A 13,944-nucleotide genomic window follows, 5' to 3' on the forward strand; every position below is an offset into this window, starting at 1 on the left:
TAAATTGTCCCATTGGTAAGACACAGCGTGGTTTCATGAAGGGAAGGTCATGTTTGACTAATTTGGTGGAATTCTTTGAGAACATTACATGTGCAGTGGACAGTGGGAACCTGTGGATATGGTGTATCTGGATTTGCAGAAGGCATTTGACAAGATGCCGCACCAAAAACTGCTACATAAGATAAAGATGCACAGTGTTACGGGTAATGTATTAGCATGGATAGAGGATTGGTTAACTAACAAAGCACAGAGTGGGGGTAAACGGGTGTTTTTCTGGTTGGCGATCAGTGACTAGTGGTGTGCCTCAGGGATCAGTGTTGGGACCGCAACTGTTTATGATTTACATAGATGATTTGGAGTTGGGGATCAAGTGTAGTGTGTCAAAATTTGCAGATGACACTAAAACGGGTGACAGAGCAAAGTGAACAGAGGACACTGAAAATCTCCAAAGGAATATAGATAGTTTAAGTGAGTGGACAAGGGCCTGGCAGATGGAGTACGACGTTGGTAAATGTGAGGTCATCCATTTTGATAGGAATAACAGCAAAATGGACTATTATTTAAATGGTAAAAAATTGCAGCATGCTGCTGTGCAGAGGGACCTGGGTGTCCTTGTGCAGGAATCTCAAGGAGTTGGTTTGCAGGTACAGCAGGTAATTAAGGAGGTAAATGGAATTTTGTCCTTCGTTGCTGCAGGGATGGAATTTAAAAACAGAGGTTATGTTGCAGCTGTATAAGGTGCTGGTGAGGCCACACCTGGAGTACTGTGTACAGTTTTGGTCTCCTTACTTGAGAAAGGATATACTGGCACTGGAGGAGATGCAGAGGAGATTCACTAGGTTAATTCTGAAGTTGAGAGTGTTGGCTTATGAAGAGAGACTGAGTAGATGGGGCTATACTCATTAGAATTTAGAAGAATGAGGAGAGGTCTTATAGAAACATATTAGATTGGAAGGGAATAGATAAGGTGGAAGCAGGGAGGTTGTTGCCACTGGCAGGTGAAACTAGAACTAGGGGGCATGGCCTCAAAATAAGGGGGAGCAGATTTAGGACTGAGTTGAGGAGGAACTTCTTCACACAAAGGGTTGTGAATCTGTGGAATTCCCTGCCCAGTGAAGCAGTTAAAACTACCTCATTGAATGCTTTTAAGGCAAGGGTAGGTACATTTTTGAACAATAAAAGAATTAAGGGTTTTGTTGAGCAGGCGGTAAGTGGAGCTGAGTCCACAAAAAGGTCAGCCATGATCTTATTGAGTGGCAGAGCAAGCTGAAGGGTCCAGATGGCCTACTCCTGCTCCCAGTTCTTAAGTTCTTAAATAATTGTAGGTCAGTGGCTTGGAGGCAAAGCTGGAAGTGATGTTTTTCCCATGCACTTGCTGCACTTGCCCCTCTATATCAGCCTATCACGGTGCCCCATCCTTAATTCGATGATGTTGTGTCCGTTACACTGGGAATCGGATGTAGTTACAACTCAGTGAGTTTCCATTTGCTGTACCTATGCATAGTGATAGAAGAGGGTGCATCACATACACAATGGGCCAAATGGCCACCTTCTGTATTGTAACAATTCAATAACAGGAACATAGTTTAAAGTTTCATTTAGCAGTGTTGTAAGTAGGCTTGCATTAACACTGCAATGAATCTAGAAAATTGTTAGGGTTTACAGGGAAAGTGTTTGACACATAGATATTCCAAATATTCTTAGCCTGGGCACTTCTATGTAGATAGCACCCAACACAATTCAGATACAAACTGTGTACTTTTCTGCAGTCTCTAATAATTACAAGTTGTACAAATAAATCTTTGAAGAAGTCATATGGACTCGAATCATTAACTATCTTTCTCTCTCCAGAGGCTGCTAGACCAGCTGGGTTTATTCAGCATTTCCCGTTTTTATTTCAGATTCCCAGCATCCGCAATATTTTGTGGATTTATTGAAATAAATAAATTGTCGGCAGAATGCAGCTTGTAAAGGACTTTTGAAAATTGAAATGCTGCATTAAAAATTAAAACTCAAGAATCTCTGTCCTTCCCTTGACAGAAATAAATTGAACACTGCTTGTGTTATACCCGCAGCTTCTCTTTTTTTTATATTAAACTTGGTCTCCTGAGGCCACTAATATAAAAGGGACTTTCTTTGGCATGTAGCCCGTGTGCTTGTACGCGTGTGTATAATGTGACTCCTGTGGTTTAAGAGCACTACAAAAATATTAATGGTTATTAGAAATCTAAAGTGTACCCAATTCTCTCTGAGCTATGAGTACAGATTCACTGGTTGGATTTAGTCACCGCACCTCAATGACAATAGTAGTTCTCTACCAACTGTTGTCTTCTGTAATTAGGCTTCCTTTTTTAAAATAATTCATGTTCACACTCTCATTTGGTGAGAGGGGAGACATGACTTACATCTAAAAAGGAATCGAAACATCCCGTTGGTCTTTGTCTCTTTCATAGCGGCGCCTCTTTTTTTTTCGTAAATGAATTAAATCTGCAAAGCTGCACTTAATTTTTTTGTTGCACTGGCAGATACACAGGCAAAAAAATAATAAAACCCGAAGTAATGAGATTCCTTGTAAAGTGGCAGACGAAGTAAGAGTTGAATATAAATGGTACTGTTTGGTGCACTGCCTCTTCACCAACAAGAACTGGAATCTGGCTTTATCTGTTCTTTCATGGGCTGTGGGTATGCCGGCAAGGCCAGCATATCTTGCCCATCTCTAAATGCCCTTGGCCTGCTGGAGCATTTCGGAGGGCAATAAAAGGTCAACTACATTACTGTAAGTCTGGAGTCACATGCAGGCCAGACCAGGTAATGATGGCAGATTTCCTTCTCTTAAGGCAGATGATGGGTTTTTATAATTGGTCATTTTGTGGTCACCATCGCTGAGACTGGCTTTTCAATTCCAGACGTGAGAATTGAATTTAAATTCCATCAGCTATCAGGATGGGATTTGAACCCAAGACATTAGTCTGGGCCTCTGGATTATAGACCAGTGACATTATTCCTATTTCACCATGTGAGAGTCTGTGCCTGGCTTTTGCGTGAAATAAGTTTGGCTTATCGCAATCCAGCTCATAGCATGAAACTGCTGTTAATTTGAAAGAAACAAAGGTGGACCATGCATTTGTTAACTCTTTTACAAGCTTGGGGTCCCTGTAACTAAAGCCAGTTTTCCTGTAGCCATTGTAATAATTTAGGAAATGTGGTGACCGATTCATGCACAGCAAGACCCCACAAACAGCAATGCGCTTGAGACCAGATATTCTTCTTAATAATGTTTGTTGAGGTATAAATATTGTCCAAAGACACCAGGGAGAACACCACTGCTTCCCTTTCAATTCTGTTATGGGATCTTTTCATGTCTTTCTGGAAAAACTCCACTTCCGATATTTACGTCTTTTGGTACAGCCTCTCTGACAGGAAAACTTTCGATAGTGCAGCATTCCTCCAGTACTGCACTGCAAATATCAACCTAGATTTTGTGCTCAGGTCTCTGTGTGGGACTCGAATGGATCCAAGTGCTGCTAACTGTGCCGTGGCTGTCAGTTTGGAGCAGGAATTGAAAGATCCATGGAGATAATCCACAAGGGATGGCTGGAGTAGAAAATTAAAGTTAAAGTATACTCTGAGAATGGGACTGAAGTATGTTAATGGGACGTTCACTGGGACAGGTGGACAACAGGTGTGTCTAGAGGAGAGTGTGAGAGGAGGACACTGGGGCAGACAGCACCTAAAGGAGAGTATGAGAGAAGGACACTGGGACAGACAGACAGCACCTAGAGGAAAGTGTGAGAGGGGGACACTGGGACAGACAGACAGCACCTAGAGGAGAGTGTGAGAGGAGGACACTGGGGCAGACAGACAGACAGCACCTAGAGGAAAGTGTGAGAGGGGGACACTGGGACAGACAGACAGCACCTAGAGGAGAGTGTGAGAGGAGGACACTGGGACAGACAGACAGACAGCACCTAGAGGAGAGTGTGAGAGGGGGACACTGGGACAGACAGACAGCACCTAGAGGAGAGTGTGAGATGAGGACACTGGGGCAGACAGACAGCACCTAGAGGAGAGTGAGAGGGGGACACTGGGACAGACAGACAGCACCTAGAGGAGAGTGTGAGAGGAGGACACTGGGACAGACAGACAGACAGCACCTAGAGGAGAGTGTGAGAGGAGGACACTTGGACAGACAGACAGACAGCACCTAGAGGAGAGTGTGAGAGGAGGACACTGGGACAGACAGACAGACAGCACCTAGAGGAGAGTGTGAGAGGAGGACACTGGGACAGACAGACAGACAGCACCTAGAGGAGAGTGTGAGAGGGGGTCACTGGGACAGACAGACAGCACCTAGAGGAGAGTGTGAGAGGAGGACACTGGGACAGACAGACAGACAGCACCTAGAGGACAGTGTGAGAGGGGGACACTGGGACAGACAGACAGACAGCACCTAGAGGAGAGTGTGAGAGGAGGACACTGGGACAGACAGACAGACAGCACCTAGAGGAGAGTGTGAGAGGGGGTCACTGGGACAGACAGACAGCACCTAGAGGAGAGTGTGAGAGGAGGACACTGGGACAGACAGACAGACAGCACCTAGAGGAGAGTGTGAGAGGGGGACACTGGGACAGACAGACAGACAGCACCTAGAGGAGAGTGTGAGAGGAGGACACTGGGACAGACAGACAGCACCTAGAGGAGAGTGAGAGAGGGGGACACTGGGACAGACAGACAGCACCTAGAGGAGAGTGTGAGAGGGGGACACTGGGACAGACAGACAGCACCTAGAGGAGAATGTGAGAGGGGGACACTGGGACAGACAGACAGACAGCACCTAGAGGAGAGTGTGAGAGGAGGACACTGGGACAGACAGACAGCACCTAGAGGAGAATGTGAGAGGAGGACACTGGGACAGACAGACAGCACCTAGAGGAGAGTGTGAGAGGGGGACACTGGGACAGACAGACAGACAGCACCTAGAGGAGAGTGTGAGAGGGGGACACTGGGACAGACAGACAGACAGCACCTAGAGGAGAGTGTGAGAGGGGGTCACTGGGACAGACAGACAGCACCTAGAGGAGAGTGTGAGAGGAGGACACTGGGACAGACAGACAGCACCTAGAGGAGAGTGTGAGAGGAGGACACTGGGACAGACAGACAGACAGCACCTAGAGGAGAGTGTGAGAGGGGGACACTGGGACAGACAGACAGACAGCACCTAGAGGAGAGTGTGAGAGGAGGACACTGGGACAGACAGACAGACAGCACCTAGAGGAGAGTGTGAGAGGGGGACACTGGGACAGACAGACAGACAGCACCTAGAGGAGAGTGTGAGAGGGGGACACTGGGACAGACAGACAGACAGCACCTAGAGGAGAGTGTGAGAGGAGGACACTGGGACAGACAGACAGACAGCACCTAGAGGAGAGTGTGAGAGGGGGACACTGGGACAGACAGACAGACAGACAGCACCTAGAGGAGAGTGTGAGAGGAGGACACTGGGACAGACAGACAGACAGCACCTAGAGGAGAGTGTGAGAGGAGGACACTGGGACAGACAGACAGCACCTAGAGGAGAGTGTGAGATGGGGTCACTGGGACAGACAGACAGCACCTAGAGGAGAGTGTGAGAGGGGGACACTGGGACAGACAGACAGACAGCACCTAGAGGAGAGTGAGAGAGGGGGACACTGGGACAGACAGACAGCACCTAGAGGAGAGTGTGAGAGGAGGACACTGGGACAGACAGACAGACAGCACCTAGAGGAGAGTGTGAGAGGGGGACACTGGGACAGACAGACAGCACCTAGAGGAGAGTGAGAGAGGGGGACACTGGGACAGACAGACAGCACCTAGAGGAGAGTGTGAGAGGGGGACACTGGGACAGACAGACAGCACCTAGAGGAGAGTGTGAGATGGGGTCACTGGGACAGACAGACAGCACCTAGAGGAGAGTGTGAGAGGGGGACACTGGGACAGACAGACAGACAGCACCCAGAGGAGAGTGTGAGAGGGGGACACTGGGACAGACAGACAGCACCTAGAGGAGAGTGTGAGAGGAGGACACTGGGACAGACAGACAGACAGCACCTAGAGGAGAGTGTGAGAGGAGGACACTGGGACAGACAGACAGCACCTTGAGGAGAGTGCGAGAGGGGGACACTGGGACAGACAGACAGACAGCACCTAGAGGAGAGTGTGAGAGGAGGACACTGGGACAGACAGACAGCACCTAGAGGAGAGTGCGAGAGGGGGACACTGGGACAGACAGACAGACAGCACCTAGAGGAGAGTGTGAGAGGAGGACACTGGGACAGACAGACAGACAGCACCTAGAGGAGAGTGTGAGAGGGGGACACTGGGACAGACAGACAGCACCTAGAGGAGAGTGTGAGAGGGGGACACTGGGACAGACAGACAGCACCTAGAGGAGAGTGTGAGAGGGGGACACTGGGACAGACAGACAGCACCTAGAGGAGAGTGTGAGAGGAGGACACTGGGACAGACAGACAGCACCTAGAGGAGAGTGCGAGAGGGGGACACTGGGACAGACAGACAGCACCTAGAGGAGAGTGTGAGAGGGGGACACTGGGACAGACAGACAGACAGCACCTAGAGGAGAGTGTGAGAGGAGGACACTGGGACAGACAGACAGCACCTAGAGGAGAGTGCGAGAGGGGGACACTGGGACAGACAGACAGACAGCACCTAGAGGAGAGTGTGAGAGGAGGACACTGGGACAGACAGACAGCACCTAGAGGAGAGTGTGAGAGGGGGACACTGGGACAGACAGACAGACAGCACCTAGAGGAGAGTGTGAGAGGGGGACCCTGGGACAGACAGACAGACAGCACCTCGAGGAGAGTGTGAGAGGAGGACACTGGGACAGACAGACAGACAGCACCTAGAGGAGAGTGTGAGAGGGGGACACTGGGACAGACAGACAGACAGCACCTCGAGGAGAGTGTGAGAGGAGGACACTGGGACAGACAGACAGACAGCACCTAGAGGAGAGTGTGAGAGGGGGACACTGGGACAGACAGACAGACAACACCTAGAGGAGAGTGTGAGACGAGGACACTGGGGCAGACAGACAGCACCTAGAGGAGAGTGTGAGAGGAGGACACTGGTGCAGATAGACAGCGCCTAGAGGAGAGTGTGAGAGGAGGACACTGGGGCAGATAGACAGCACCTAGACGAGAGTGTGAGAGGAGGACACTGGTGCAGATAGACAGCGCCTAGAGGAGAGTGTGAGAGGAGGACACTGGGGCAGATAGACAGCACCTAGACGAGAGTGTGAGAGGAGGACACTGGTGCAGATAGACAGCACCTAGAGGAAAGTGTGAGAGGGGGACACGGGGACAGACAGACGGACAGCACCTAGAGGAGAGTGTGAGAGGAGGACACTGGGACAGACAGACAGCACCTAGAGGAGAGTGTGAGAGGGGGACACGGGGACAGACAGACGGACAGCACCTAGAGGAGAGTGTGAGAGGGGGACACGGGGACAGACAGACGGACAGCACCTAGAGGAGAGTGTGAGAGGAGGACACTGGGACAGACAGACAGCACCTAGAGGAGAGTGTGAGAGGAGGACACTGGGGCAGATAGACAGCACCTAGAGGAAAGTGTGAGAGGAGGACATTGGGGCAGACAGATTAGCACTTAGCGGAGAGTGTGAGGGGACAGTGGGGCCGGACAGTCAGTCCCTAGAGGAGAGTGTGAGGAGCACAGCAAGGCAGACAGTTAATAGAACCTAAAGCAGAATCAGAGGACACTGAGGCTGGCAGTCAGTACCTAACATCACAAGAGAAATCTAAGTTCATTGATTGGAAAGGAATTGCTATTTGGAAGGGTTTTCGAGTAACTGAGAATTTGAAAAACATCTTTCTAAGTAAGGGGCTACTTACGTTTCAGTAAGAAACACAAGCATAAGGGGAATAAAGTCAAGTTGAGATCAGGTAAAGTAAAGTTGCATAAGGAAACCAAAGTAAAATAAAGTTAAAGTTCTTTTCATGGCAGGAGGCTCTTCTGTATAGGGGGGTGAGGAATGAAGAAGGGAAGACCAGTGATCTTGGAGGAGCAGACAGATGTCTTTGTGGCCATTGACCTAATCGCGGGATAGTATGTTCCCTCCCTGTTGTCAGGGTCAAACATGTCACAGAGCAGCTGCAGACATTCTCATGGGAGGGCTGGGTGATCAGCCAGAGGCTGTGGTCCATGCTGGCACCAGTGACCTAGGTCGCAAAGGGGATGAGAACCTGAAAGCAGACTTTAGGCAGCTGGGATGAAGATGGGAAAAACAGGACCCGTACAGCAGAACACTCAAGATTACTCCCAGTGATAGAAATTGGAGAATTGAGCGATTAAACAACGTGGCTGGAAACATGAGGTAAAGGGGAGGGCACCAGATTTCTGAGGCATTGGGACAGATTCTAGGGAAAGTGAAACCTCAACAAGCTGGATGTTTATACCTTCGACTAGATTGATAGGGGATGCTCACCTGAGGGCAAATTCAGAGCAGAAAATGTGAGATGCAGAATTAATGAGTGACCCTGAAGACACAAGCAGCACAGGAATTTAGTGGTGTTAGAAGATATATGTAAATGCAAGCAGCATAAAAACCATAGAACACCTACAGTGTAGAAGGAGGCCGTCCAGCCCATCGAATTTGCACCAGCTCTCGGAGAGAACGTCTTACTCAGTCCCAACCCCTGCCCTATCCTCAGTAAATAAAGCTGATGCGCCAATGGCACATGGAAGCAATTGGCAGCATGATGTCACTGCCATAATGGGAATTTGGCAGCTGAACATCCCTGGATATGGAGTTTTCAGGCAGGATAGGGAGGGGAATAAAAAAGGTGGGAGCGAAGCACTGTTGGTTCGAGAATCAATTACAGCTGTTGGGTGGGATGGTATATTAATGAAGCATCAAATGAGACCATGTATGTTGAACTCAGGATTAAAAAAGGAGCAGTCACGTTGCTTGGGCTGGACTATAGACACCCAGACAGTGGAAGGGAATTGGAAGGGTAAATTTGGGGCCAGATTTCTTAGTGCAAAATCAATATGTCGGTAATTGTTGAGACTTGAATAGTGTAATATCAATTGGGATGCGAACAGTGTGAAGGACAGAGACAGCACACCATTCTTGAACTTAATTGAGGAGAACTTATTTGCCAGCCCAATGAGAGGGCATAGTTCTCGATTTAGCCTTGGGCAATGCTGGACAATTGGATGAAGTAGCAGTGGGGGACCATTTTGGAGATAGTGACCGTAGTATAGAAAACTGGTTTGCAGATAGGAAGCAAAGAGTTGGCATAAATGGGTCTTTTTCTGACTGGCAGTCAGTGACTATGGGGTTCCATAGGGATCTGTGCTAGGACCCCAACTGTTCACATTATATATTAATGATTTGGAAGAGAGTACTGAATGTATTATCTCTAAATTTGCAGATGATACAAAGCTGGGTGGGAGAGTGGGCTGTGAAGAGGATGCACAGATGCTTCAGTGTGATTTGGACAAGGAAAAGTCATCCAGCTTCCATGTCCAACTTATCCCCAGGCTACTGCTCTCAGCCCTTCCCACCCTCCCAGAACCAGAATAGGATCCCCCTTGTCCTCACTTTTCACCCCACCAATCTCTACATTCAAAGGATCACCCTCCGCCATTTCTACCAACTCCAACATGATGCTACTACTCAACATTTCTTCTCCTCACCCTGTGGTCAGCATTCTGCAGGGACCTTTCTGGGATACCCTGGTCCACTCTTCCATTACACCAATACCTCACCCCCTGCCCATGGCATTTTCCCATTGCAATCGTAGAAGGTGCAATACCTGCCCCTTCATCTCCTCCCTTCCCAGGTCCTAAACACCCTTTTCAGGTGAAGCAGTGCTTCATGTGCACATCCTTCAGTCTATTCTATTGCAATCACTGCTCCCAATGTGGTCTACTCTACATCACAGAAACCAAACACAGATCGTGTGACCACTTTGCTGAACTCCTTTGGTCCGTCCGCAAGCAGGTTCTGATGCTTGCCACTTTAACACACGACCCTGCTGTTCTGTCCACATGTCTGTCCTTGGCCTTTCTCAATGAGTATATTGTCTTCACTAAGGAGAGAGATGATGTAACCATTCTAGTTAAAGAGGAGGAATGTGAAATATCAGATAAAACAAACACAGAGAGAGAGAGTGTAAGAACTGGAGGAACTGATATCTTTGAAGATGGAAAAATCACCCAGGCTGGATGGATTCTATCCCAGGCTGTTGAAGGAAATAATGGCTGCTCTGAGGATCTTTTCCCAATCCTCATTAGGTGCAGTCGAGTACCAGAGGATTGGAGGTCTGCAAATGGTGTATCGTTATTTAAAAATGATGCAAAGGGTAGACCAGAAAACTGTTCAGCCGACCAGTCTGACTTTAGTGGTGGGCAAATTATTGGAAACAATTCTGAGAGACAGGATAAACCGTCACTTAGACAGGGATTGACAGAAATAGTCAGCATGATCATGTCTCACTAATTCAGTAGAGTTATTTGAGGAAGAGACAAGGAGGATTGATGAAGGTACTGCAGTTGATATTGTCTACATGGATTTTTGTAAGTCACTTAACAAGGCCCCACATGGCAGACTGGTTCAGAAAAGTGAGATCAAATTCGATGCAAGGGAAGTTGGATCCAGTGACAGGAAACAAAGGGTAATGATCAGTGGATGTTTTTGCGAATGGAAAATGGTTTCCTGTGGTGTTCCACAGGGCTCAGAGTTGGTGCCCTTGTATACATTACACTTAAATATGGTGGCATGATTGGGAAATTTGCAGGAAGGATATAATCACTCTGGAGAAAATGTGGAGGAGATGTACAAGAATGTTGCCAGGGTTTGAAAATTGCAGCTATGAGGAGACATTGGATGGGCTAGAGTTGTTTTCCTTAGAACAGAGTAGGTTAATTCATGACCTAATTGGGGTGTACAATATTGTAAGGGATCGATAGGGGAGACTTGTTTTTCCCCCTAGCTGAGGGGTCAGTTATCAGGGAGGTGTAGATTTAAGTTGATTGGTAGAAAGATGAGAGGAGACATGAGGAAACACCCTCTGAGGTTTCACCCAGAAGGTGGTGGGTGTCTCGAATTCACTGCTTAAGTTGGTAATTGTGGCTGAAATGTTCAACTTATGTGAAAGGTACTTGGATCTGAAGTGCTGTAACCTGCAAGGCTGGAAAATAAGATGAGCAGCTGGTTTATTTTTCCCTTTAGTTGGCACAAACACAATGGGCTGAATGGCCTCTTTCTACACTGTAATCTCTGTGCATCCTTTCTCAATGTGCGTGAGTTGGCCATTGAAGTTATAGTTCCCAATTGGAAGAATAATTCCTTTTTCTCGGTATTAAATTCACCAAAATATGGCAATCTGAATCTTCTGTATATTTGTAAGTGAGCACATATTTTTATCATATAAATATAAATCCTGTGAATTTGAAGATTCTACTTGAATTGCATTTTTCCTCTGATATATTTGATGCATTCCATTGCCTAGGCACGTGCTGATGACTTATTTCCAGGCTGCTCTCAGTACGGTAGTTTACCCAGTCAAGCTCCTTTCTTATTATTTTGTTCTATCTTTCTATCCTATGCTTAGCGTTGGTATGACACCTCCACACACTGCAGCACTTAACTGTGAGGGGACTTCGAATCAGTGAACAGTAGAGAACAGAAGGAGGCCATTCGAAACATGGTGCCAGCTTTTTGAAACAGCTATCCAATTAGTCCCACTTCCCTGCTCTTTCCCTGTAGCCCAGCAAATTTTTAAAAAGTATTTATACAGTTTCTTGTTAAGTGTTGCTGAATGTGCTGCCACCATCCCTTCAGGCAGTGCATTTTAGTTCACAACAACTCACCGCTTAAGAAAAAGTTTCCCTGTCGCTTCTGGTTCTCTCGCCTTAAATCTATGTCCACTGATTACTGACCTTCCTGCCACTGGAAACAGTTCATCCTTTTTTATTCTATTGAAATCATGATTTATGATTTTGAACACTCTCAAATCTCCTCTTAATTACATTGTTCTATGGAGAACAATTGCAGATTCCCCATTCACTTCACATTGCAATTAAAGAGCTGTGTGAAATATCAGATGCTGTAAACAGGGTGAGAGAAGAAATATGAGGGGTAGTGCTTCCCAGATGGTTTTGCAATGTGACCCCATTTTAAAATTAACGTGACCCCAGATGCCAACAAAAATAAACCCCGTAATAAAGCAGCACAGTAACATTTGGTGTCTAATTATTGCTGAAAAAAGACATGCTGTTGGGGCCTTTTGTCTTGCATTCAGGGTCGGCTTGCAGGAATACCAAAGCTCTCAGGGAACAACAATTTAAGTGCATGAGAAGAGGCAGTTGGTTAGCAAGTGGAATATGATAGGTAGAGGCACTTGCCATGGAGAATGCGTGAGGAAACTTTTAATTGTCAAGCATGGATCCTTCCTAAAGCTTTTGTTTAAATTCAAACCTGGAAGGTCAACTCTGATGGGTAAAAGGATTGCCGTGGGCAATGTATCATACCATGATTAAGCTTCACTTATTTGCCGAAAGATTAGAGAGGAGTTGAAGAGAAGTTTTCTGAGCCAGTGGTTGATGTGGGCCTGGAGGGAACTACCTGAAAGGTTGGCAGAGGTAAAAACCCACAGCCCAATTAAAAAGTACTTGCAAATGTGCTTGAGCTGCTTTAACCTACAGGGTTAAGCACCAAGAGCTGGAAGGTTAAATAAGAGTGTACGGGGAATTTTTGGCTGGTTCAGACTTGATGGGATGAATGGCTTCCATCTGTGCTGTACGTTTTCAAGGATTAACCAAAGTCCCTTGTATTTGGTCTCATTCTAGTAAGTCTCTCATGGCCTTGAGATCCTTCCTCAAGAACTTAATACTATCGCTGATCATTACCTAGTGATTTATAAAGCTTTACTATAACTTTTCTACCATATTCCTCCATTAATAAATTCAAAGATCCCATATGCCTTTTTTAAATAGCTGTTATAATTCCTGTAGAGATCAACAACTAAAAAATAAATTCTAACTCCCCGTGAAATGGTAACATGACAAGATTTCATGTTTTAAGACTTTGACTGTAACAAATTAAAAACACTAAAACTTTTGTATGCTGTTTATGCTTTGAATTGCCAAGCAGAACTTTCCCTTTTACTGTTGCCACAAGCAAAAAACGTACTTAAACAAACCTACTCCAAAGTGATACCCGGTCCCAATGGTTTACTTCAGTGCCTTTATTTTCCCAGCTGTAAGATCTTAATGTCAGAGCTGTCTTTCACCATGGGGGCTTTTCTTGGCAATTGTTTCTCTCGCACAAGCTAGGTGAATCTTCCAGGCTTATTTCAAATCTGACCTTTTCAATCTGAGTACAATCCCTCTCTGCTGTTCCTGCATGGTGAATCACCAACCCCTAGTTGTTTGTTCTCTGTCCTGGATTCTGGTAGATACAGTATCAGGGATTTCAGGGATATCTTAAAAACCTTTCTCCCCTCAAAACCCATCTCCATGGAAGTGTGAACCACATAGGCCTTGTATCCAGGTAAAATAGCTGATTAGCTATTCTCAAACTCAACTCTTTCATCTTGGTAGTAAATCAAGAGTTTAATTTATAATTGTTGGAACCCATATTCTCAATGCCTTCCTCAGACTTTGGAGAATAACAGTCTGTGTAAACGAAGGTGTTGCTACCATGCGCCTTCTCTGCAGCAAACCAACCTCTCCCTCCTTAGATCACTAACAGCGACAGCATCCAGGCCTGTTGTTAGGCAGACTACAGAACAGATCACATGACCTTCTCCTAAATTAGAAACACAGTCTGAGAATACGATGATTTCCTCCCAGTTGGAGGAGATGCTGACATTGTGGTAACATCACTGGCCTAGAAATCCAGAGACCCCCAGGGCT

The 13,944-nt window shown here is 46.7% G+C and overlaps 1 protein-coding gene across 2 annotated transcripts in view; it reads left to right on the top strand.

Moving 5' to 3' along the window:
- gbe1b (glucan (1,4-alpha-), branching enzyme 1b) overlaps nt 1-13,944 on the top strand; it is a 509,684-nt gene that overhangs the window by 232,524 nt on the left and 263,216 nt on the right. The gene's annotated exons all lie outside the window — the stretch shown is intronic.

This window comes from Carcharhinus amblyrhynchos, chromosome 15, assembly GCF_965287045.1.
Source record: "Carcharhinus amblyrhynchos chromosome 15, sCarAmb.v2.hapA, whole genome shotgun sequence".
Lineage (NCBI taxonomy): Eukaryota > Metazoa > Chordata > Chondrichthyes > Carcharhiniformes > Carcharhinidae > Carcharhinus > Carcharhinus amblyrhynchos.